Source organism: Argiope bruennichi, chromosome X2 (assembly GCF_947563725.1).
Source record: "Argiope bruennichi chromosome X2, qqArgBrue1.1, whole genome shotgun sequence".
NCBI lineage: Eukaryota > Metazoa > Arthropoda > Arachnida > Araneae > Araneidae > Argiope > Argiope bruennichi.
The window spans coordinates 110,896,269-110,922,016 of NC_079163.1; the positions used below are offsets into that span (position 1 = coordinate 110,896,269).

At 26.3% G+C, this 25,748-nt stretch overlaps 1 long non-coding RNA gene across 3 annotated transcripts in view; it reads right to left on the reverse strand.

Moving 5' to 3' along the window:
• The window catches only part of LOC129960032 (uncharacterized), a 28,235-nt gene extending 3,940 nt beyond the window's left edge, over positions 1-24,295 (reverse strand). Inside the window, exons 1-6 of one of the 3 annotated variants that reach the window (XR_008783505.1) lie at positions 24,153-24,295; positions 22,409-22,481; positions 21,552-21,612; positions 20,708-20,778; positions 19,842-19,912; positions 18,503-19,046 (exon numbers count right to left, since the gene is read on the reverse strand). This is a non-coding gene — a long non-coding RNA (uncharacterized LOC129960032). Of the gene's footprint in view, positions 1-475; positions 549-1,320; positions 1,392-18,502; positions 19,047-19,841; positions 19,913-20,707; positions 20,779-21,551; positions 21,613-22,408; positions 22,482-24,152 lie in introns of those variants that run through there. The other 2 variants (XR_008783507.1, XR_008783506.1) reach the window with 2 other exon arrangements.
• Between the last annotated feature and the right edge of the window lie 1,453 nt (positions 24,296-25,748).

Below are 25,748 nucleotides of genomic sequence, written 5' to 3' on the forward strand. Positions count from 1 at the left end.
ACATTTTTTAATATTTTGTACACTGAGAAGAAATATTTTCAGTTTTTAATTTAAACAAAGCTGAGAAGAAAATGTACTCAAAGCAAAAACGTAATTTGTCTTAATATTGCATAGATATGATTGAAAATTAGGAATAAAAACAAATAGACTTAGAAGTATTTTCTTTAAAGCCAACATTTTAAGTGAACGCTACAATAAGAATTAAATTATTAAAATGAGCATAATGAGATACAATATTTTGTTACAACAGCATCAAGCTGAAAGAATGAAAAATACATATAGAAGGCGGCAAGAAGCAGAAAGAATTGATTTCATACCATAAGTTCATGATAAGTTCATACCATAAGTTCCAACTTATAATTCATGTTACTTTTTTCTGATCCCTTACATTAGAACACATTTAAATATGAACACAAACTGGTAATTGAATTAAAAAAAACTTGAAAATATGATAGAAAAACCTAAATATACACACCTGATAAATGAATTAAGATTGGTTTAGCTCCTTCATTGCATTTCAACCACGTCCCTTTCATAACTTTTCATACCTATAATAGGAAATCCAAAAAATGTTACAATTCAACATGCAATATTGTTAAAGAAATGTAAAACTGAAACAGTTTAAGAAATAAATAATTATTTTTAAAAATTCAGAGAATTAAATATTTACACATCAAACCCCAGTATCAGTTTTTGCAAATACAGATTAATTATTAAATTTATCAGAGAGAAAGCAGATTTCATTCTACATTGACATCAGTATGCAACAGAGATTTTACATATAATTAGAAATCAAATGTAATAACAAGTGAGCATGCTTTTCTGGATATGCCAAAAAATACATTTTCCAACACCGTATACCCAAAACCACCAATATTTTTGGTTTTTAATTTTAATAAAAGGCTGAGAAAAGAATATAGTGGAATGAGAACATAATCAGTCTTAAAAACACACAGAATTGTTGGAATATTTCAAATCAAAAGAAATAGTCTGAGAAGTATTTTCTTTAATACAAACATTTCAACAGAATGGTTTAATTAGAAGTAAAATATTAAAATAAAAATAATGAGATCTAATATTCTCTTGTAGCAGCATCAAGCATAAAGAATGAAAAATACATATAGAAGGTGGCAAAAAACAAAAAACATTGATTTCATGAAAAAAAGTTCATAACTTGTTGTATCCAGACACACTTCTCCAATTCAAGAACAAAGGTCCAATTTATAATTCATGTCCTTTTTTTATCCCTTACATAAGAACACATTTAAATATGAACACAAAGTGGTAATTGAATTAAAAAAAAAACATAAATATACACACCTAATAAATGTCAAGATTAGTTTAGCTCCTTTCTTGCATTTCAACTAAGTCCCTTTCATAACTTTTCATACCTATAAAAGGAAATACAAAAAATGTTTCAATTCAACATGCAGTATTGTTAAAGAAATATAAAACAGAAATACATTAGGCCATAAATAATTATTTTTAAATATTCATAGAATTAAATATTTACACATCAAACCCCAGTCTCAGTTTTTGAAAATACAGATTAATTATTAAGTTTATCAGAGAGAAAGAAGATTTCATTCTGCATTGGCATCAGTATGCAACAGAGATTTTACATATAATTAGAAATCAAATGTAATAACAACTGAGCATGCTTTTCTGGATATGCCAATATATACATTTTCCAACACCGTATACCCAAAACAACCAATATTTTCAGTTTTTAATTTTAATAAAAGGCTGAGAAAAGAATATAGTGGAATGAGAACATAATCAGTCTTCAAAACACACAGAATTGTTGGAATATTTCAAATCAAAAGAAATAGTCTGAATTTCAACAAAACGGTACAATTAGAAGTAAAATATTAAATTGAAAATAATGAGATCTAATATTCTCTTGTAGCAGCATCAAGCATAAAGAATGAAAAATATATATAGAAGGTGGCAAGAAACAAAAAACATTGATTTCATGAAAAAAAGTTCATAACTTGTTGTATGCAGACACACTTCTCCAATTCAAGGTCAAACGACCAATTTATAATTCATGTTACTTTTTTCTCATCCCTTACATTGGAACACATTTAAATATGAACACAAAGTGGTAATTGAATTAAAAAAAACTTGAAAATATGAAAGAAAAACCTAAATCTACACACCTAATAAATGTCAAGATTAGTTTAGCTCCTTCCTTGCATTTCAACTAAGCCCCATTCATAACTTTTCTTACCTATAAAAGGAAATAGAAAAAATGTTTCAATTCAACATGCAGTATTGTTAAAGAAATATAAAACAGAAATACATTAGGCCATAAATAATTATTTTTAAAAATTCATAGAATTAAATATTTACACATCAAACCCCAGTCTCAGTTTTTGAAAATACAGATTAATTATTAAGTTTATCAGAGAGAAAGAAGATTTCATTCTGCATTGACATCACTATGCAACAGAGATTTTACATATAATTAGAAATCAAATGTAATAACAACTGAGCATGCTTTTCTGGATATGCCAATAAATACATTTTCCAACACCGTATACCCAAAACAACCAATATTTTCAGTTTTTAATTTTAATAAAAGGCTGAGAAAAGAATATAGTGGAATGAGAACATAATCAGTCTTAAAAACACACAGAATTGTTGGAATATTTCAAATCAAAAGAAATAGTCAGAGAAGTATTTTCTTTAATACAAACATTTCAACAGAACGGTATAATTAGAAGTAAAATATTAAAATGAAAATAATGAGATCTAATATTCTCTTGTAGCAGCATCAAGCATAAAGAATGAAAAATACATATAGAAGGTGGCAAGAAACAAAAAACATTGATTTCATGAAAAAAAGTTCATAACTTGTTGTATCAAGACACATTTAACAATTCAAGAACAAAGGCCCAATTTATAATTCATGTTACTTTTTTTTTTATCCCTTACATTAGAACACATTTAAATATGAACACAAAGTGGTAATTGAATTAAAAAAAAAAATTGAAAATATGAAAGAAAAACATAAATATACACACCTAATAAATGTCAAGATTAGTTTAGCTGATTCTTTACATTTCAACTAAGTCCCATTCATAACTTTTCATACCTATGAAAGAAAATACAAAAAATGTTTCAATTCAACATGCAGTAGTATTGTTAAAGGAATATAAAACAGAAATACATTAGGCCATAAATAATTATTTTTAAATATTCATAGAATTAAATATTTACACATCAAACCCCAGTCTCAGTTTTTGAAACTACAGATTAATTATTAAGTTTATCAGAGAGAAAGAAGATTTCATTCTGCATTGACATCAGTATGCAACAGAGATTTTACATATAATTATAAATCAAATGTAATAACAACTGAGCAAGCTTTTCTGGATATGCCACAAAATACATTTTCCAACACAGTATACCCAAAACAAGCAATATTTTCAGTTTTTAATTTTAATAAAAGGCTGAGAAAAGAATATAGTGGAATGAGAACATAATCAGTCTTCAAAACACACAGAATTGTTGGAATATTTCAAATCAAAAGAAAGATAGTCTGAATTTCAACAAAACGGTACAATTAGAAGTAAAATATTAAATTGAAAATAATGAGATCTAATATTCTCTTGTAGCAGCATCAAGCATAAAGAATGAAAAATATATATAGAAGGTGGCAAGAAACAAAAAACATTGATTTCATGAAAAAAAGTTCATAACTTGTTGTATGCAGACACACTTCTCCAATTCAATGTTAAAGGACCAATTTATAATTCATGTTACTTTTTTCTCATCCCTTACATTGGAACACATTTAAATATGAACACAAAGTGGTAATTGAATTTAAAAAAAACTTGACAATATGAAAGAAAAACCTAAATATACACACCTAATAAATGTCAAGATTAGTTTAGCTCCTTCCTTGCATTTCAACTAAGCCCCATTCATAACTTTTCATACCTATAAAAGGAAATAGAAAAAATGTTTCAATTCAACATGCAGTATTGTTAAAGAAATATAAAACAGAAATACATTAGGCCATAAATAATTATTTTTAAATATTCATAGAATTAAATATTTACACATCAACCCCAGTCTCAGTATTTGCAAATACAAATTAATTATTAAGTTTATCAGAGAGAAATAAGATTTCATTCTGCATTGACATCAGTATGCAACAGAGATTTTACATATAATTAGAAATCAAATGTAATAATAACTGAGCATGCTTTTCTGGATATGCCAAAAAATACATTTTCCAACACCGTATACCCAAAACAAGCAATATTTTCAGTTTTTAATTTTCATAAAAGGCTGAGAAAAGAATATAGTGGAATGAGAACATAATCAGTCTTCAAAACACACAGAATTGTTGGAATATTTCAAATCAAAAGAAATAGTCTGAATTTCAACAGAACGGTAAAATTAGAAGTAAAATATTAAAATGAAAATAATGAGATTTAATATTCTCTTGTAGCAGCATCACGCATAAAGAATGAAAAATACATATAGAAGGTGGCAAGAAACAAAAAACATTGATTTCACGAAAAAAAGTTCATAACTTGTTGTATCAAGACACATTTAACAATTCAAGAACAAAGGCCCAATTTATAATTCATGTTACTTTTTTTTTATCCCTTACATTAGAACACATTTAAATATGAACACAAAGTGGTAATTGAATTTAAAAAAAAATTGAAAATATGAAAGAAAAACATAAATATACACACCTAATAAATGTCAAGATTAGTTTAGCTGATTCTTTACATTTCAACTAAGTCCCATTCATAACTTTTCATACCTATGAAAGAAAATACAAAAAATGTTTCAATTCAACATGCAGTAGTATTGTTAAAGGAATATAAAACAGAAATACATTAGGCCATAAATAATTATTTTTAAATATTCATAGAATTAAATATTTACACATCAAACCCCAGTCTCAGTTTTTGAAACTACAGATTAATTATTAAGTTTATCAGAGAGAAAGAAGATTTCATTCTGCATTGACATCAGTATGCAACAGAGATTTTACATATAATTAGAAATCAAATGTAATAACAACTGAGCAAGCTTTTCTGGATATGCCACAAAATACATTTTCCAACACAGTATACCCAAAACAAGCAATATTTTCAGTTTTTAATTTTAATAAAAGGCTGAGAAAAGAATATAGTGGAATGAGAACATAATCAGTCTTCAAAACACACAGAATTGTTGGAATATTTCAAATCAAAAGAAATAGTCTGAATTTCAACAAAACGGTACAATTAGAAGTAAAATATTAAATTGAAAATAATGAGATCTAATATTCTCTTGTAGCAGCATCAAGCATAAAGAATGAAAAATATATATAGAAGGTGGCAAGAAACAAAAAACATTGATTTCATGAAAAAAAGTTCATAACTTGTTGTATGCAGACACACTTCTCCAATTCAATGTCAAAGGACCAATTTATAATTCATGTTACTTTTTTCTCATCCCTTACATTGGAACACATTTAAATATGAACACAAAGTGGTAATTGAATTAAAAAAAACTTGACAATATGAAAGAAAAACCTAAATATACACACCTAATAAATGTCAAGATTAGTTTAGCTCCTTCCTTGCATTTCAACTAAGCCCCATTCATAACTTTTCATACCTATAAAAGGAAATAGAAAAAATGTTTCAATTCAACATGCAGTATTGTTAAAGAAATATAAAACAGAAATACATTAGGCCATAAATAATTATTTTTAAATATTCATAGAATTAAATATTTACACATCAAACCCCAGTCTCAGTATTTGCAAATACAAATTAATTATTAAGTTTATCAGAGAGAAATAAGATTTCATTCTGCATTGACATCAGTATGCAACAGAGATTTTACATATAATTAGAAATCAAATGTAATAATAACTGAGCATGCTTTTCTGGATATGCCAAAAAATACATTTTCCAACACCGTATACCCAAAACAAGCAATATTTTCAGTTTTTAATTTTCATAAAAGGCTGAGAAAAGAATATAGTGGAATGAGAACATAATCAGTCTTAAAAACACACAGAATTGTTGGAATATTTCAAATCAAAAGAAATAGTCTGAGAAGTATTTTCTTTAATACAAACATTTCAACAGAACGGTACAATTAGAAGTAAAATATTAAAATGAAAATAATGAGATCTAATATTCTCTTGTAGCAGCATCAAGCATAAAGAATGAAAAATACATATAGAAGGTGGCAAGAAACAAAAAACATTGATTTCATGAAAAAAAGTTCATAACTTGTTGTATGCATACATACTTCTCCAATTCAAGGTCAAAGGACCAATTTATAATTCATGTTACTTTTTCTCATCCCTTACATTGGAACACATTTAAATATGAACACAAAGTGGTAATTGAATTAAAAAAAACTTGAAAATATGAAAGAAAAACCTAAATCTACACACCTAATAAATGTCAAGATTAGTTTAGCTGCTTCCTTGCATTTCAACTAAGAAACATTCATAACTTTTCATACGTATAAAAGGAAATACAAAAAATGTTTCAATTCAACATGCAGTATTGTTAAAGAAATATAAAACAGAAATACATTAGGCCATAAATAATTATTTTTAAAAATTCATAGAATTAAATATTTACACATCAAACCCCAGTCTCAGTTTTTGAAAATACAGATTAATTATTAAGTTTATCAGAGAGAAAGAAGATTTCATTCTGCATTGATATCACTATGCAACAGAGATTTTACATATAATTAGAAATCAAATGTAATAACAACTGAGCATGCTTTTCTGGATATGCCAATAAATACATTTTCCAACACCGTATACCCAAAACAACCAATATTTTCAGTTTTTAATTTTAATAAAAGGCTGAGAAAAGAATATAGTGGAATGAGAACATAATCAGTCTTAAAAACACACAGAATTGTTGGAATATATCAAATCAAAAGAAATAGTCAGAGAAGTATTTTCTTTAATACAAACATTTCAACAGAACGGTATAATTAGAAGTAAAATATTACAATGAAAATAATGAGATCTAATATTCTCTTGTAGCAGCATCAAGCATAAAGAAGGAAAAATACATATAGAAGGTGGCAAGAAACAAAAAACATTGATTTCATGAAAAAAAGTTCATAACTTGTTGTATCCAGACACATTTAACAATTCAAGAACAAAGGCCCAATTTATAATTCATGTTACTTTTTTTTTATCCCTTACATTAGAACATATTTAAATATGAACACAAAGTGGTAATTGAATTAAAAAAAACTTGACAATATGAAAGAACAACCTAAATTTACACACCTAATAAATGTCAAGATTAGTTTAGCTCCTTCCTTGCATTTCAACTAAGCCCCATTCATAACTTTTCATACCTATAAAAGGAAATAGAAAAAATGTTTCAATTCAACATGCACTGCTGTTAAAGAAATATAAAACAGAAATACATTAGGCCATAAATAATTATTTTTAAATATTCATAGAATTTAATATTTACACATCAAACCCCAGTCTCAGTTTTAGAAAATACAGATTAATTATTAAGTTTATCAGAGAGAAAGAAGATTTCATTCTGCATTGCAACAGAGATTTTAGATATAATTAAAATTCAAATGTAATAACAACTAAGCATACTTTTCTTGATATGCCAAAAAAAAAAAAAAAAAAAAAAAACTTTACATATTGAAATATCTTATATCCTTTAGTTTTTAATTTTACGAAATGGCTGAGAAAAGAATATACTGAAATGAGAAACATATTCAGTCTAAATAACTCACAGATATGTTGAGAAATTTGAAATCAAAAGAAATTGTTTTAGAAGTATTTTCTTTAATACAAAAAGTTTAGGTTAACTGTAAATTATGAAAATGAAAATAATGAGATCTAATGAGAATGAAAAACACAAATAGAGAGTTCCAAGAAGCAAACATTGATTTTATACCATAAGTTCATGACTTGTTGTATTAAGACACATTTCAAGAATTCATAAACAAAGGTTCAATTTATAATTCATGTTACTTTTTTTCTGATACCTGATATTATAACATATTTAAATGTGAACACAAAGTGGTAATTAAATAAAAATCTTGAATATATGAAGGACAAAAAAAGATAGAATTTAAAAAAATGTTAAATAATTAAAAGAAAGTACTCCAATTTAAAATTTGTGTTCATTATATCTGATTTTACATAAGAAAATATTTAAAAATAAATATTTAGAAATATGTATGCATACAAACATAAAAAAATGAATGGGATATTCAGAGAGTAACATTATTAGCAATAAATAAATAAATAAAATTAAGAACAAAGTAAATAAAAGAAAAAAAAAATTTCAATATGGTACAAAATCAAAAGTAAAAAAATTACTTTTTGCACCATTGCTTCTATCTTCTGAAATTATTGAAATTAAACAAAAACAATTGAAAAGAGAGAATGCACTGAATAAAAACTTTTAGATTAAAAAAAAAAAAAAAAAAGGAAGGAAAAGGTATGACTCAATCAAGATTTTATAATAAGAAAATCCAAACCAGATACGATAGTGAAAACAAGCAGTCAGATTTTAAATCATTTAGCATTTTTACTGATATTTCGTTTAAAATCATAATTATGACATTAAAATAACACATTATTCAAGAATTACAATTTTCCAAAAGAATTCCAAAAATTATCATTAATTTTCTATTAAGTTATTTGCCTTTATATATGACTCCTTGAAAGGCTGGTCATCTACATGAAATGAATTAATAACTATTCACAAATCATGTTTACTATATTTTAACAAAAATAAAATTATATATATATATATATATATATATATTGGTGAGCATTTAAAACTGACATCGGAAATGAAATGAAAAAATAGGGAAAATATGCATACGTTCATATGGCATTCTGAAATCAAAAAATTCTGTATTTGTATAACGTTTAAGAAAATGATCGAAACTTCGCTACGTTAATCAAAACTCAGTCCAATATCGAAAAACTCATGTTTAAGTCCCCAACCTTAATGACAAACGATTGCCTTAATTTTGGCGAACTTACTGTATTTTGAAAGAAATATTAAGCAAATCCAATCTTAATATCACTGAGATATTACTAAGATAAAATTTATAACTGTCATAACTGCAACATGCCCATCTTAGCTAGAAATAAAAATAATTTAAAATTGTAATTGTATACAAGAAATGTTTTATTTTTTCAGTTCACTTCGCTATCTTGAAATGAATATATTTCACCACAAATGCTGCCTACATTTTTTTTTTTTTATTCATTCCTTTGCACCATATATACATTTGTTATAATTTACTTATTACTTCTTTAGTTCATCCTCTGAAAGTTGCTATTTCAAACTTCAAAATAAATTATTATTGCTTATAAGAATCTTACAACTATGAAAATTAATAACTAAAATTGTTGCTTTTCCCCATATTTCACCATTTCAGGCAAACCATTGAGAATATGTGGGTATTCAGTTATTTCCTTATGCCCCGTTTAAATATTTAGAGGCCCTTAAGGTAATGTAAGTTTCTTGGGCCTTTGTTCTGGCAAATTCGAACTTCCTGAAAAGTTAAAGATTAGAGCTTCCTAACTGAAATCTAGAGATGCATAATCCACGATTTTTTGAATAACAAATAATTTAGCTATTGTTATTTTTAAATATTGGATTGAAATATCTGCCATTTCAATCATATTATTAATTAAAATTTATTAATTATTATTAAATATGAAATTTATTAATTGTAATTAATACTTAATTTACTAATTTAAGTAACGTGTGATTGAATTAATTTATCTATTTCTCCTTACTTCTTAAATTTGATTTTTTTAAAACTATTTATTTAATTACTTTATTGGAGTAAACCATTTTATGAAAAAATTTGAATTAAATATATGTGTCATTTCTTTAATATGTTAACTTTGGTTCTCTATGCTACCAATAGATGGCGCCAGCAGTAAACAGAATATATGCAATCAAAGGCATGTCACAAGCAATTAAAAATGATCTTTATGTAATAGTGCATTGTCAAATGCAAATTTCGGAAAGTCAAGGTCACTCCCATGAAGTAGAGCGGTGTCTTCGCGCTGTCCAGTGAAGCCTCACACTTTCCAGTGCAGTCACCGCTCCGATAAATTTCAGTAATATGCAATTCAATGATACAATAATTCCAAGAATAACCGGTGCGTTCAATTCAGTGGGTAAGGTATTTTCCCTATGTATGATTAAACTATTGTTCGAGAGCTTCCATTGGACAGATCGTATCGATTGTTACTTTCTATCGTGATCAAAGAACTGTAATCGAAATATCACCAGTAAGATCGTATTAAGGATTTGAATGACTCCCCTGTGTGAAAAGTATTGATCACCGGTAGTTGTGACTTTTTGATATTGTTTACGTAATAACCACTCGTAAAATATTCGTCATCCCAAGCTGAAATCAGGTAATTTTTTTTTATCTTAATTATTTGTGTGAGCAGTTTTATGTAGCAAATTCCCATAATCTTACAAAACAATTTATTATTGATAATTAATATAATAATGATATTTAAGTTGATAGTCAATAAAAAGAGTTTGTTAAAATATTATTAAAAGGCAATATTATTATATTTAGATTGAAATTATTTTCATAATTTCAAATTAAATTTTGAAACCTTAAAATGAAAAATAATTTAAAATGCCCTCTTTGTTAAATAAATTTTAAATTATTTAAGGTGATTAAGGTTTCAATAAGCTCGAATAATCAATATTATCATGTACTAAGTGTTCCATTCTTCTTTCTAGTCAGGTGATAGTTATTGGCATTTACCATGATCTTTCGAGCAAGAAAAGATTTTATTTCGTTTTTTACACAGAAAACAATAAAAGGTATTGCTTAGAAAAAAAAAAAAAAAAAAAAGGTGACCCAAGTCACAAATATTCCTATTACTTTTGTTTGTAGATAACATTAAATAGTTATTTCGACCGTACGATATAATTTTCGATATTACTAAGTTCTGTATGGAGTGCGGTGTTCCTCAGGTATCGTTCTAATCAATTAATTACGGTTCAAAATTCTTAGATCCATATAAAAACCGACATAGGATAAATTCTACACAGGATGTCATTTTTACTAAATAAATACGAATCCCTTTCTGAATCGCGAAATTTTAATAATCCTATTCTGGTGAAACTGATAATAGTAATCTCTGTGTCTTATCTTTTTTTGGAGAATTTCTGATTAAAAGTTTATTGAAATTTCAAGAGGATGATTTCAAGAGGATGCGAAATAATTATTTCGCATTTTCATATACTATTTAGTACCATTTGTTTCAAGTTTGCTTTTGTTGTATGAAATTATATCAGTTTTGGCAAAAAAGAAATTAGAAAATTTTGCGATCCTTCTTGGTATTTGTACTTATAATTGAATAATCCCACATCTAGTGAGTTAAATATCGGTTTGAAATGAAATTAATCAAAAAGGCAATCATAATGAAATTCAATTAAAAATAATTTTTTTTCTGAACCAAACTATAGTCTGTGCAATTTCTGTAGGCGTTTCAAGAACACTCGTTTTCTCTACTATTCTCTCTTCTTTCTCCTTCTCCGTTGCCATGGTTTCGACAAAGCTTTTTTTTTTTTTTCCCCACGCCAGTACGTACGTTTCAGTAAGAACGTTCAGCTGGCAGAAAAGGAAAAAAAAAAAAAAAGATTGACACTGTTAACTGCTTCTGCGTTTCGACGCAGACAACCAGTAACGAGGTAGAAAACGCGACCTTGAACCGCCTACAGAAAATACATAAACTTTAATAAAAGATGCATTGTATATAGAGAGAACTAATGCCTGAGGGGGACCCTTGAGAAAGTCTTCACGCCGGAATCATCATTTCTTTCTTTTTGAATTAAACGTAATATTTATTTCTAATCGGTTTGAATTAAGTGTTTTTTAAATCCGCAGTCATTGAATTCCAGGTGTATTTTTTTTATTAAGATTATATTAATTTATACATAGAAATTTTCACAGAGAAATTAATAGTTAAAACCTTGCTGCTTTGTGTAATGTGTCGTTTTTTGCAATATATATATATATACATATATATTTTCTAGTTCAAAGGAATGCTACTCGAAAAAAGAAAAAGATTATTGATTACATTCTTTTTCCTTCATTATAATAAATATTCTGTTATTTAACTTTGTTTCTTTTCATCATTGTAATATTGTATTACTTTAAGTTGAAAATGTTTGATTTTTTTCACCATATTCAGATAATTGAGGATTTTAATTTTACCTAATATTGGACCCAACTGCAACATTTCTAGACATCGATCGTGTAGTTGTCCCTGAATCTGTTGTGAAAATAAATGGACTGAGTCTATTCTCTATGGATGCCAGTTATTACGTTGAAATAAATTTTATACTGTCAGTCCTAGAATGTTGAGTTTTGGACTGATTATTCGTGCATTAGCATGAGAGTAATTTGAAAAATCAACCAAAATATAACTTTAAATGATCCTGCTATTTAATTCGTTCTGTAAACACAGTTACTAGAAGGATGCTAGTGATTCGAAAAACGATGATTATATTCTTCCACAACCAGAGCGGCATTACGATTATATACAAAACAAATATTCAGTGTGTCTAAACTTTCCTTAATACTGAATATATCATTGTTTTAGAGAGCAAGCAAATAATTTTACTTTCTTAGATGGCTTTCTACTGCTTCTTCGAGATGTATTAAATGTTCAGTTTCTCAAGTTTTTTCCACCTTTATATATATATATATATATATATATATATATATATATATATATATATATATATATATATATATATATATATATATAGAATCGAAGTTGCAACTGACGACTAATTAAAGTGAGCAATCTTATGCATTATTAGTAAATTTCTTTGAGGTTATGATAATTGGATGATGTAATACTAGAAAAACAATTGAATGTGATATTTTTTATTCCTTGAATAAATATTTTAGAAACAAATATTTTCATAATTGGGCGATTAATCCCTCTAAAATTAAAAATGAGCATATCTCAGCAAATGTTGCATATAAAACATGAAACTGTGCGTGGATAGATGAATGAAAGAAACGTACTTATGTTCTAGAGTTAGCATTTAGGGAAATAAAATTCGTTTCAATTTTCGTAGGTCATCATTAAATATATATATATATATATGTGTGTATTCATTGGTCTTCCATAAAATTGCATTTGTTTGTGAGTATGTATATATATGTACGCACATGCAAATTTTACAAAAAATCAAAATGTTCAATTGCATTTAGAAAATTCGTCATTTAGAGGAATAAAAAAAATAAAATAGTTTATCAATTCTGACTCTTGTCTCGATAAATAAAAAATAGTAATAATAAAAAGGACTGGGTCGTTTGTAATTTTCAGTTCACAAACTCGATTCATGGATCTGATCTGCCGAGACTGCTTAATCGTATTACGCAATATTCAGCTTTAAAGAGACTCAAGGATTAAAAGTATTGAAGTTAAAAGTAAAGAATTATTTTAGAATGCTCTGTTTAGAAGAATGGAATTAAATATTTTGAAGATTCTTTGTCTGGATATGTTGCTGAATGCAACTCTCCAAAGACATTTTTATACTGACCCTTTATTTATTGAGGGGACTCAAATCTCCTCATTTTTCTCTTGGTATACAGCAATAATATAAATACTTTGAGACCCACTGGGTCATTATAGTCCAGTTTCACAAAGCTTTATCTTCAGTTCATGGATGGTGGCACATGTGTGCAGCACTATTTGAAATTTTATGTCTCATTACGAGGAAAATACGAAATCAATGCTTTTAGGGAAATTGAGCCAAGACAGCATTCAAAGTGTGTAGAATGTAATATATTCCTGCCTGAAAATGATAATTTTTTTCTTCTTCTAAAATCATAAGAAATCTGCTCTCTGATCACAAGAAAATTAAAAAATAAAAAATATTGAAATTTTTTTCTATATTCAAAATTATTTAATAAATTTATTGTTTAACTTTTTTATATCTTGCAAATTACCATTGAAATTTCAAATATTACTCTAATATTTAACATTTTAATGGTAATAATACAGTATTTACAATACATCGGTCTTCATCGCGAATTCGTTTAAAATAATGAAAGAGCAATTTATAATTAGTCAATGTTGATCTAATTTCTCATCAGAATTCTTGCTTCTATTTTACGCTGGTCTCCTGCTGCTAACGGACGTATGTCACTTAGCTCTAATTTTGCAATGGATCATCATGAATAACTTTAATAAAGGAAAGATGGTGAAAAATAATTTAAGACAAAAAACAACAATAACAGTAAAAGAAAAACAAAAAAATCAAGATGATTAAAAATTCCGGACATTGCTTTTTAATGTGAGAATTAATATTCACTTGAAGAAGCAGAGCCCGAATTCGTTAATTAACTCTTTTTTTCCTTCATTGTCTTAAATCATTATCAAATCACTAATTTGATCAAATATTTTGTGTAATACTGTTTATATATTTAAAGAAACGTGTACAGTGATACCTTGCGTAATAAGCGTAATTCGGTCCAGAATCTTAATCGAAAGAATGCTATATCCTCAGCGCGCTAAAAAAAAAAAAAAAAAAAAAAATCTATTTAGAGAAAACCTTGCATAAAGGACAATCGAATGCATTCCAAAATATATATATATATATATATATATATATATATATATATATATATATATATATATACAGTACACTCCCGATTATCCGCGGAATTGGGTGGCGCGGCCGCCGCGGATAACAAAAATCGCGGATAATCCGAAAAAGGCTAAAAACGGGTATAACAAAAGAGAAAAAAGTCATTCCAACTTTGAAAAATCGTTTTATGTACAATAAAACATAAAATAAACAGCGGGAAATGTTTAACTAACTCTAATATTTTAGTATATCACTCAAAACTAACCTAAAATGCATTTTGTTTATGAAAACAGAACAGTGCTTTGTATTTACGAGAGGCGTCAAGGATACACAGAAAAATTTATACATATGTACTGTTTTAATACTATAATTACAAAAGCATAACTGTAAAAATGCGCCTTTTTGAAAAAATCAGTCAAAAAAAAAAAAACTTTGTGCGGCAGGCGCGGATAATCCGCACCGCGGATAACCCGCCCGCGGATAATCGGGAGTCTACTGTATATATATATATTATAATATAAATTACTATTTTTAATGCATGCTTTTTTTTTTTTTTTACTAGAAAACTGCCTAAAGACATTTGTCTTTGGATACGCTTCGAAATTTGTCGAAAATGATGCACAGCATTATTCGTAAATTAATTAGGAGTGTGTATAGCTACTATCTTATCAGGGTGATAAGACAGTAGCTTTCAGCATCTCCCTTATTTCAATGGAAGCCTGCTGCCCTGTTGAAGCTATTATTTTCTTCTTTCCAGATCAAATATCCTCTGCATCTTCTTGCTGCGGTAAAGAATACACTTCCACAAGTTTTTCTGCAGTTCTTTCTATATTCTTCCGTCAGCTCAATGATGTCGTTGCTATCCATCTTTGGCCGCATAAACTTGACTTTTATTTTCAAAAAAAAAAAAAAAAAAAGAAACGCGAATGCGTAAAATATAGTATATTTCTTCTTCCATAATTCAAAGTCAGATGTATAGGAAAATACATAAAAATTCCATTTGAATACCATTAAGATTCAGAAGAATATCGGAATTGAAGTAAGTTGAATTTCAGTACTTCTCTAAAAGAAGCTAAAAGACGACAGGTTTCTTATAAAAATCTGTTTAGTTTTGATTTACTAAGAATTAGGATTTTTTTTTTTTTTTTTTGCACTATAATCCTGTTTCTTTGTTACATTTTGTCGATAGCACAAAACATAATTATAATATCACACATCATAACTAAATCTTTCATTTATTCTTCATTTGGTGTCAAATCGTGCTTGGTTTTTAATTTCGCTAAAATTCAACTTTATTCTATTGCAGTATAAAGATATCTCTCTACATAGATTATATATTCATTTGAACTTGAAATAAAAATTGATGTTCAATACATATTTTCATTTTTCAATTATGGACAAAAATTACATTCTGCATTTTATTTACATAACTATTTAATAATTGTGAGAATATTTAAGAAATTATTTGCAAATTACTATCATTACATTTTGTTTATAGCATGATGAGTCTAATTTTTATTATTTGGAGGCATTTTTTTTTAACATTATATAGGTGTTTACTTTTATTTTGTTTTGTTAAATGTTTAGAATGAATTGATCTCTTTTTTAATGGATTTGATTATTTGTCCCATTTTATATGATACCAAGTATCATAAATGATTTACACTAATATTAAATTGGATTTTATGCCACTGATAACTGAAACAATCTGATTGATTTTGCTCCTAGGTCAACAGATTGGCATAATATTTTAAAAATTTGTTTAATTTCGATTTACTAAGAATTTGGAATATATAATTTTTTGCACAATAAGCTTGTTTCTTTGGTACATTTCGACAGATACCACATATCAAAGATAATGTACTTAATTATTATATAACACATTTTCAGTGAATGTCTCCTTAATTGTTCATTTACTGTCAAATCATGCTTAGTTTTTAATTCCATTAAAATTCAACTTCATTCCATTTCAATATAAAATTTCTCTCTATGCAGATCACATAATCATTTGATCTTGGAATAAAAACTCATGTTCAACAAACATTTTCATTTTCCAATTATTGATTTAAATTATATACAGCCATTTTATTCCCACAAGCGATTAATAATTGTATAAATATTTAAGTAATCATTTGCAAATGATTATCATTTCCGTTTGTTTTTAGCATGAAAATTCTGGGTAGTTTCAGACTGAGGAAAATGTTTTCCATAAAAGTTAAGGTTTGTATATTTTTCTACTAAAAATATTCTCCATTTATATATTTGATTTTCTGTTATTACTTGTAATTAGATACCAAGGATAATAAATGATTTACAAGAATATTAAAATGGAATTCAAACCATTGGTAGCCTAATAATTTGATTAATTTTGCTCCTAGGCCAACAAATTGAACAAATATTATAAAAATATATTTAATTTTAATTCAATAAGTATTTGATTTTTTTTTTTTTTTTTGCACCATAAGCTTGTTTTTTTTTTTTTTTTTTTTTTTTTGCTACATTTTGAATAATACAACATAACAAAACTAATTTGCATAATTATTATTTCGCACATCTTTGATGACCTCATTTATTGTTCATAAGGTTCCTCAACTTCATTCAGTTTTTAATTTCTGCTTTGAAAATTCAGCTTTATTCAACTGCAATATAAAGTTTTCTCACCATGTAGTTTACCTATTCATTTGATCTTGGAATAAAAACTGATGTTCAACACACTTTTTCCTTTTCGAATTATTGATATAAATAGCATACTCCCACTGTATTATTCAAATAACTGTTTAGTAGTTGTATCAATATTTAAGAAATTATGTGCAAATTATTTTGATTTCATCTTATTTACAGCACAGATGAGTCAACTTTTCATTATTTGGAGGCAAAATTTCTCTTGAAATTATTCATGTGTTTTATTTTATTTTGTTTTGTTAAATATTTGGAAAAAAATTCTTTTCTCTTTTAATGTTGACTACAAGTTATATTTTATTTCATACCAAGGATCATAAATGATTTACACCAATATCAAATTGGACTTTATGTCATTGCTATCTAATTAATTTGATTGACTTTGCATCTAGGTCAATAGATTAAACTAATTTTTAAAAATATATTTAGTTTTGATTTATACTGAGTATTTAGATCCATTGATTTTATTTGCACAATAAGCTTGTTTCTTTATTAAATTTTGATTCATACAACATAAAAAAAACCCACTTGCATAATTATTAAAACGAACATTATTGATGACCTCAATTATTGTTCATATGGTGTCAAAACTTCATTAGTTTTCAATTTCTGTTTTGAAAATTCAGTTTTATTCAATTGCAATATAAAGTTTTCTCTATATTAAGATTACATATTCATTTGAAACTGTGTCAAATGAAACAAGTTCAAGCAAAATTCACTTACTTGTCAAAATAAAAAACTGATATTCAAGACACATTTCATTTTTTAATTATTGACGTAAATTACATTCTGCCTTTTTATTTCAACATTTGTTTAAAAGTTATATGAATATTTAGGAAATTATTTGCAAATTATTATTATTTCCTTTTATTTTAGCATGATGAGTGATATTCATACTTGGAGACTAAATATTCTTGTAATACTGCAAATATGGCTTTATTTAAATTTTACTTTGCCAAATATTTAAATTCGTATATCCTCTTTTTTTAATGGATTTGCCTCTTATGATTTATATGATACCAAGAAACATAAATAATTTACATCAATATTAAATATTAATATCAGAATGAAACTGAGATTATAGCAATAATTAAAATTCAAATTGTAACAACAATTTGTCATGCTTTTCTTAATCTCCGAATAACACATTACATTTTTTAATATTTTGTACACTGAGAAGAAATATTTTCAGTTTTTAATTTAAACAAAGCTGAGAAGAAAATGTACTCAAAGCAAAAACGTAATTTGTCTTAATATTGCATAGATATGATTGAAAATTAGGAATAAAAACAAATAGACTTAGAAGTATTTTCTTTAAAGCCAACATTTTAAGTGAACGCTACAATAAGAATTAAATTATTAAAATGAGCATAATGAGATACAATATTTTGTTACAACGGCATCAAGCTTAAAGAATGAAAAATACATATAGAAGGCGGCAAGAAGTAGAAAACATTGATTTCATACCATAAGGTCATGATTTGTTGTATCAAGATATATTTCTACAATTCAAGAACAAAGTTCCAACTTATAATTCATTATACTTTTTTCTGATCCCTTACATAAGAACACGTTTAAATATGAACACAAACTGGTAATTGAATTTAAAAAAACTTGAAAATATGATAGAAAAACCTAAATATACACACCTGATAAATGAATTAAGATTAGTTTAGCTCATTCTTTGCATTTCAACTAAGTCCCATTCATAATTTTTCATACCTATAAAAGGAAATACAAAAAATGTTTCAATTCAACATGCAGTAGTATTGTTAAAGGAATATAAAACAGAAATACATTAGACCATAAATAATTATTTTTAAATATTCATAGAATTAAATATTTACACATCAAACCCCAGTCTCAGTATTTGCAAATACAAATTAATTATTAAGTTAATCAGAGAGAAAGAAGATTTCATTCTGCATTGACATCAGTATGCAACAGAGATTTTACATATAATTAGAAATCAAATGTAATAACAACTGAGCAAGCTTTTCTGGATATGCCAATAAATACATTTTCCAACACCGTATACCCAAAACAACCAATATTTTCAGTTTTTAATTTTAATAAAAGGCTGAGAAAAGAATATAGTGGAATGAGAACATAATCAGTCTTCAAAACACACAGAATTGTTGGAATATTTCAAATCAAAAGAAATAGTCTGAGAAGTATTTTCTTTAATACAAACATTTCAACAGAACGGTACAATTAGAAGTAAAATATTAAAATGAAAATAATGAGATCTAATATTCTCTTGTAGCAGCATCAAGCATAAAGAATGAAAAATACATATAGAAGGTGGCAAGAAACAAAAAACATTGATTTCATGAAAAAAAGTTCATAACTTGTTGTATCAAGACACATTTAACAATTCAAGAACAAAGGCCCAATTTATAATTCATGTTAATTTTTTTTTATCCCTTACATTAGAACACATTTAAATATGAACACAAAGTGGTAATTGAATTTAAAAAAATTGAAAATATGAAAGAAAAACATAAATATACACACCTAATAAATGTCAAGATTAGTTTAGCTCATTCTTTGCATTTCAACTAAGTCCCATTCATAATTTTTCATACCTATAAAAGGAAATACAAAAAATGTTTCAATTCAACATGCAGTAGTATTGTTAAAGGAATATAAAACAGAAATACATTAGACCATAAATAATTATTTTTAAATATTCATAGAATTAAATATTTACACATCAAACCCCAGTCTCAGTATTTGCAAATACAAATTAATTATTAAGTTTATCAGAGAGAAAGAAGATTTCATTCTGCATTGACATCAGTATGCAACAGAGATTTTACATATAATTAGAAATCAAATGTAATAACAACTGAGCAAGCTTTTCTGGATATGCCAATAAATACATTTTCCAACACAGTATACCCAAAACAAAAAATATTTTCAGTTTTTAATTTTAATAAAAGGCTGAGAAAAGAATATACTGGAATGAGAACATAATCAGTCTTAAAAACACACAGAATTGTTGGAATATTTCAAATCAAAAGAAATAGTCTGAGAAGTATTTTCTTTAATACAAACATTTCAACAGAACGGTACAATTAGAAGTAAAATATTAAAATGAAAATAATGAGATCTAATATTCTCTTGTAGCAGCATCAAGCATAAAGAATGAAAAATACATATAGAAGGTGGCAAGAAACAAAAAACATTGATTTCATGAAAAAAAGTTCATAACTTGTTGTATCAAGACACATTTAACAATTCAAGAACAAAGGCCCAATTTATAATTCATGTTAATTTTTTTTTATCCCTTACATTAGAACACATTTAAATATGAACACAAAGTGGTAATTGAATTTAAAAAAATTGAAAATATGAAAGAAAAACATAAATATACACACCTAATAAATGTCAAGATTAGTTTAGCTCATTCTTTGCATTTCAACTAAGTCCCATTCATAATTTTTCATACCTATAAAAGGAAATACAAAAAATGTTTCAATTCAACATGCAGTAGTATTGTTAAAGGAATATAAAACAGAAATACATTAGGCCATAAATAATTATTTTTAAATATTCATAGAATTAAATATTTACACATCAAACCCCAGTCGCAGTTTTTGAAACTACAGATTAATTATTAAGTTTATCAGAGAGAAAGAAGATTTCATTCTGCATTGACATCAGTATGCAACAGAGATTTTACATATAATTAGAAATCAAATGTAATAACAACTGAGCAAGCTTTTCTGGATATGCCAATAAATACATTTTCCAACACAGTATACCCAAAACAAAAAATATTTTCAGTTTTTAATTTTAATAAAAGGCTGAGAAAAGAATATAGTGGAATGAGAACATAATCAGTCTTAAAAACACACAGAATTGTTGGAATATTTCAAATCAAAAGAAATAGTATGAATTTCAACAGAACGGTACAATTGGAAGTAAAATATTAAAATGAAAATAATGAGATCTAATATTCTCTTGTAGCAGCATCAAGCATAAAGAATGAAAAATACATATAGAAGGTGGCAAGAAACAAAAAACATTGATTTGATGAAAAAAAGTTCATAACTTGTTGTATGCAGACACACTTCTCCAATTCAAGGTCAAAGGACCAATTTATAATTCATGTTACTTTTTCTCATCCCTTACATTGGAACACATTTAAATATGAACACAAAGTGGTAATTGAATTAAAAAAAACTTGAAAATATGAAAGAAAAACCTAAATATAAACACCTAATAAATGTCAAGATTAGTTTAGCTCCTTCCTTGCATTTCAACTAAGCCCCATTCATACCTATAAAAGGAAATACAAAAACGGTTTCAATTCAACATGCAGTAGTATTGTTAAAGGAATATAAAACAGAAATACATTAGGCCATAAATAATTATTTTTAAAAATTCATAGAATTAAATATTTACACATCAAACCCCAGTCTCAGTATTTGCAAATACAAATTAATTATTAAGTTTATCAGAGAGAAAGCAGATTTCATTCTGCATTGACATCAGTTTGCAACAGAGATTTTACATATAATTAGAAATCGAATGTAATAACAAGTGAGCATGCTTTTCGGAATATGTCAAAAAATACATTTTCCAACACCGTATACCCAAAACAACCAATATTTTCAGTTTTTAATTTTAATAAAAGGCTGAGAAAAGAATATAGTGGAATGAGAATATAACCAGTCTTAAAAACACACAGAATTGTTCGAATATTTCAAATCAAAAGAAATAGTCTGAGAAGTAATTTCTTTAATACAGACATTTCAACAGAACGGTACAATTAGAAGTAAAATATTAAAATGAAAATAATGAGATCTAATATTCTCTTGTAGCAGCATCAAGCATAAAGAATGAAAAATACATATAGAAGGTGGCAAGAAACAAAAAACATTGATTTCATGAAAAAAAGTTCATAACTTGTTGTATCAAGACACATTTCTCCAATTCAAGAACAAAGGCCCAATTTATAATTCATGTTACTTTTTTTTTATCCCTTACATTAGAACACATTTAAATATGAACACAAAGTAGTAATTGAATTAAAAAAATTTGAAAATATGAAAGAAAAACATAAATATACACACCTGATAAATGTCTTCAGATTGGTTAAGCTCCTTCTTTGCATTTCAACTACGTCCCATTCATAACTTTTCATACCTATAAAAGGAAATACAAAAAATGTTTCAATTCAACATGTAGTATTGTTAAAGAAATATAAAACACAAATATATTAGGCCATAAATAATTATTTTTGAAAATTCATAAAAAAAAATATTTACACATCAAACTCCAGTCTCAGGTTTTGCAAATACAGATTAATTATTAAGTTTATCAGAGAGAAAGCAGATTTCATTCTGCATTGCAACAGAGATTTTAGATATAATTAAAATTCAAATGTAATAACAACTAAGCATACTTTTCTTGATATGCCAAAAAAAAAAAAAAAAAAAAAACTTTACATTTTGAAATATCTTATATCCTTCAGTTTTTAATTTTACGAAATGGCTGAGAAAAGAATATACTGAAATGGGAAACATATTCAGTCTAAATAACTCACAGATATGTTGAAATATTTGAAATCAAAAGAAATTGTTTTAGAAGTATTTTCTTTAATACAAAAATTTTAGGTGAACTGTAAATTATGAAAATGAACATAATGAGATCTAATGAGAATGAAAAATACAAATAGAGAGTTGCAAGAAGCAAACATTGATTTTATACCATAAAATCATGACTTGTTGTATTAAGACACATTTCAAGAATTCATAAACAAAGGTTCAATTTATAATTCATGTTACTTTTTTTCTGATACGTGATATTATAACATATTTAAATGTGAACACAAAGTGGTAATTAAATAAAAATCTTGAATATATGAAGGACAAAAAAAGATAGAATTTAAAAAAATGTTAAATAATTAAAAGAAAGTACTCCAATTTAAAATTTGTGTTAATTATATCTGATTTTACGTAAGAAAATATTTAAAAATAAATATTTAGAAATATATATGCATACAAACATAAAAAAATGAATGGGATATTCAGAGAGTAACATTATTAGCAATAAATAAATAAATAAAATTAAGAACAAAGTAAATAAAAGAAGAAAAAAAAGTTCAATATGGTACAAAATCAAAAGTAAAAAAATTACTTTTTGCACCATTGCTTCTATGTTCTGAAATTATTGAAATTAAACAAAAACAATTGAAAAGAGAGAATGCACTGAATAAAAACTTTTAGATTAAAAAAAAAAAAAAGGAAGGAAAAGGTATGACTCTATCAAGATTTTATAATAAGAAAATCCAAAGCAGATACGATAGTGAAAACAAGCAGTCAGATTTTAAATAATTTAGCATTTTTACTGATATTTCTTTTAAAATCATAATTTTGACATTAAAATAACACATTATTCAAGAATTACAATTTTCCAAAGGAATTCCAAAAATTATCGTTAATTTTCTATTAACTTATTTGCCTTTATATATGACTCCTTGAAAGGCTGGTCATCTACATGAAATGAATTAATAACTATTCACAAATCATGTTTACTATATTTTAACAAAAATAAAATTATATATATATATATATATATATATATATATATTGGTGAGCATTTAAAACTGATATCGGAAATGAAATGAAAAAATAGGGAAAATATGCATACGTTCATATGGCATTCTGAAATCAAAAAATTCTGTATTTGTATAACGTTTAAGAAAATGATCGAAACTTCGCTACGTTAATCAAAACTCAGTCCAATATCGAAAACCTCATGTTTAAGTCCCCAACCTTAATGACAAACGATTGGCCTTAATTTTGGCGAACTTACTCTATTTTGAAAGAAATATTAAGCAAATCCAATCTTAATATCACTGAGATATTACTAAGATAAAATTTATAACTGTCATAACTGCAACATGCCCATCTTAGCTAGAAATAAAAATAATTTAAAATTGTAATTGTATACAAGAAATGTTTTATTTTTTCAGTTCACTTCGCAATCTTGAAATGAATATATTTCACCACAAATGCTGGTTACATTTTTTTTTTTTTTTTTTATTCATCCCTTTGCACCATATATACATTTGTTATAATTTACTTATTACTTCTTTAGTTCATCCTCTGAAAGTTGCTATTTCAAACTTCAAAATAAATTATTATTGCTTATAAGAATCTTACAACTATGAAAATTAATAACTAAAATAGTTGCTTTTCCCCATTTCAGGCAAACCATTGAGAATATGTGGGTATTCAGTTATTTCCTTATGCCCCGTTTAAATATTTAGAATCCCTTAAGGTAATGTAAGTTTCTTGGGCCTTTCATCTGGCAAATTCGAACTTCCTGAAAAGTTAAAGATTAGAGCTTCCTAACTGAAATCTAGAGATGCATAATCCACGATTTTTTGAATAACAAAAAATTTAGCTATTGTTATTTTTAAATATTGGATTGAAATATCTGCCATTTCAATCATATTATTAATTAAAATTTATTAATTATTATTAAATATGAAATTTATTAATTGTAATTAATACTTAATTTACTAATTTAAGTAACGTGTGATTGAATTAATTTATCTATTTCTGCTTACTTCTTAAATTTGATTCTTTTAAAACTATTTATTTAATTACTTTATTGGAGTAAAAAATTTTATGAAAAAATTTGAATTAAATATATGTGTCATTTCATTAATATGTTAACTTTGGTTCTCTATGCTACCAATAGATGGCGCCAGCAGTAAACAGAATATATGCAATCAAAGTCATGTCACAAGCAATTAAAAATGATCTTTATGTAATAGTGCATTGTCAAATGCAAATTTCGGAAAGTCAAGGTCACTCCCATGAAGTAGAGCGGTGTCTTCGCGCTGTCCAGTGAAGCCTCACACTTTCCAGTGCAGTCATCGCTCCGATAAATTTCAGTAATATGCAATTCAATGATACAATAATTCCAAGAATAACCGGTGCGTTCAATTCAGTGGGTAAGGTATTTTCCCTATGTATGATTAAACTATTGTTCGAGAGCTTCCATTGGACAGATCGTATCGATTGTTACTTTCTATCGTGATCAAAGAACTGTAATCGAAATATCACCAGTAAGATCGTATTAAGGATTTGAATGACTCCCCTGTGTGAAAAGTATTGATCACCGGTAGTTGTGACTTTTTGATATTGTTTACGTAATAACCACTCGTAAAATATTCGTCATCCCAAGCTGAAATCAGGTAATTTTTTTTTATCTTAATTATTTGTGTGAGCAGTTTTATGTAGCAAATTCCCATAATCTTACAAAACAATTTATTATTGATAATTAATATAATAATGATATTTAAGTTGATAGTCAATAAAAAGAGTTTGTTAAAATATTATTAAAAGGCAATATTATTATATTTAGATTGAAATTATTTTCATAATTTCAAATTAAATT